Raw genomic sequence first — 2,670 nt, 5'->3', positions numbered from 1 at the left:
TTGTTGTTGTTGTTGTCGACCCCACCCGTGCCCCGACATTGGGGGACCGGGCCCTCACTCCGTCTCCCGGATCCCCAGACCCCCCTCCGCCGCCCAGCGGGCGAGCAGGGCCGCCACTCCGGTTGGGTTTCGCCAGAGGTCCTCCGGAGTCAGTGTGGTGGATATGTTTGTGCAGGTGAACAGGTGTTGTGTGTCGTGCACTTGCGTGCCGCATAGCGCACAGAGTGGTGTTGGGTGTGTGTCCGGTGTAATGTTGTGTAGGTAGGAGTGGAGGGCTGGTGATTTGTTGGTTCGGAGTTGTGCTAGGAGTTGTCTGGTTCTGTGTGGTAGGTCTTGCTCTGATGGGTCTATTTCTCGTGCTGGTGCATGTATTACTTTGTTGTGTTGTCTGGTGTCCAAGTGTGTTTGTACAAAGTGGGTGTGTATGTCTTTCATGTTCTGTTTTATGGTGTCGTTGTTGGTGTCCTGTGGTGCTGTGTCTTTGTTGTGTGTGTAGTTGTTGTTGTGGAAGATTGATTGTTTCTTTTGTCTGGGTGGTGGTGGTTGTTGAGTGAGTGGGTGTAGTGGGTGGGTTGGGTGTTGGGCTTTTTGTCTGATTTGCGATGCGTGTAGTTTTAGATGGGTGTTCAGTGGGAGAGTTTTTGTTTCCTCATGCAAGTGTTGTATGTTTGTGTCTTGTGTGCATCCTGTTGCTATTCTGAGTGCTGTGTTCTGTGTGGTCTGGAGTTTTGTCTTGTTTGTGTCCGATAGTGTTGGTGACCATATAGTGTTTGCGTATTCGAGGCGTGTGAGTGTGGTTGCTTTGTATGTGGTGAGTATAGTTTCTTTGGATTTTCCCCAGTGAGTGGTTGTTAAGGCTTTAAGTATTTTGTTTGATTGCTTGGCGCGGGTTAGAGTGTGTTGTGTGTGTTTTGAGAAGGTGAGTTTGGGGTCCCAGGTTAATCCCAGTATTTTGGGTTCGCGGACTGTGGGTAGGGTGGTGTTATCTATTTGTAAAGTGAGTCTGTTGCTGTATTCTGCCGGATCCGGTGTGAACAGAGTGGTGGTGGTTTTGTCTGCGTTGAGTGTGAGTTGGTTCTGTTTTGTCCAGTTGTATATGTCGTGGAGATATTTTTGTACTTGTTGTTGTGCCTGTTGTGGTTTGACATGTGTGGATAGAATGGTGATGTCGTCTGCATATGTAACTGTGTGTACATTTGGAGGTGGTTGTGGTAAGTCTGCCATGTATATGTTGAATAGTGTTGGTGAAAGTACTCCCCCCTGTGGTACCCCCGTTTTCGTGTTTCTATGTTCTGATGTTTCCCCCCGGTATTGAGTGTATTGTCTGCGTCCCCTTATGTAGTTGAAGATGTATTTGATGATGATGTTTGGGGTGTTAGTGTTGTTGAGTTTGTTTGTGAGTGTGTGTAGGTTTACCGTGTCAAAGGCTTTGGACATGTCTAGGGCTATGGCAACTGTTCGTTGTGGTGGTTTTTGTTGATTGAAACCTGTGGCTATGATGTTGTGTATGTGGTGTAGTGCTGTGGTTGTGGAGTGTTGTTTTCGGAAGCCGTGTTGGTGAGAGGGTAGTTGAGTGTTGTTGGTAATGAAGGGTAGTATTACCTTTTCCATTGTTTTGGCTATTGGGCTGAGTAGTGCTATTGGTCTGTAAGATGGGCCGAGTGCGTGGTTTTTGTTGGGTTTTGGTATTGGGATTATTTTTGCAGTCTTCCATATTGCGGGGATGGTGTTGGTGTTGAGTGATGTGTTGTAAGTGTGTGTGAGTAGTGTTATTGCTTTGGGGCCTAGGTGTTTCAGATGTCTGATGTTTATGTTGTCTGGGCCTGTGGAGTTGTTGCTTTTGGAGCGTTGTAGTGCTTGTTTGACTTGTTGTTCTGGGATGGTTATGGGCGTGGTGTTGAGTTTTCGTATTTTGCGTTGTAGTTGTCTGTATGTTCTGTTGGTTTTGTGTTGTATTATGTTGGTGAATTGTTTGTTGAATGCTCGTGCTTTCTGTTTGTTGGATATTGCCGTGTGTTGTCCGAACTGTATTGTGGTGTTTTCTGGTGCTTTTTGTTCTTTGTTAGATAGTCTTGTTACTGTGTTCCAGAGTATGTATTGTTTGTGTCTGTGGTTCCATGCATCCGTTAAGTGTTCTTTCCATAGCTCTTGTTTGTGTTTTTGGATTTGTGTGTCTATTTCTTTGTTTAGGTCTGTGATGCGTGGGTCTTGGTGGTTTTGTTGTCTGATGTCGTTTCTTTGGCTGATGAGTGTTCTGATGTGTTGTGGTAGGAGAAGTGATTTGCTTTTTATTTTTCCGTGGGGTATGTGGTGTTTGTCTGCTGTAAGTATGAGGTTTGTGAGCATGGTGTTGGCTGTGTGGATGTTGTCAGGTATGGTTATGTTCTCCAGTGCTGATTCTATTTCAGAGGTGTATCCTTCCCAGTCTGCTTTCCTGTAATTTGTGTAAGTTTGAAGGTGTTGTTGTAGGCGGAAAGGAGCACGCGTGTTGTGTGTGATTTTGATAGGAAGGTGGTCTGAACTGAGTGCGTGTATTGTGGTCCATGTTGTTCTGTTTGTGATGCTGTTGCTGGCTGTTGTGATGTCCGGGGATGTTGGTTGTTGGTTGATGTTTGTAGGTTTTCTGGTAGGTGTGTTTGCGTTTAGAGTGATTTGTTGGGAGTTCTGTAG

Source organism: Hippocampus zosterae, unplaced genomic scaffold (assembly GCF_025434085.1).
Source record: "Hippocampus zosterae strain Florida unplaced genomic scaffold, ASM2543408v3 HiC_scaffold_33, whole genome shotgun sequence".
Classification (NCBI taxonomy): Eukaryota; Metazoa; Chordata; class Actinopteri; order Syngnathiformes; family Syngnathidae; genus Hippocampus; species Hippocampus zosterae.
The sequence above is the reverse complement of the archived record's forward strand: the minus strand, read 5'-3'. Positions refer to the sequence as shown.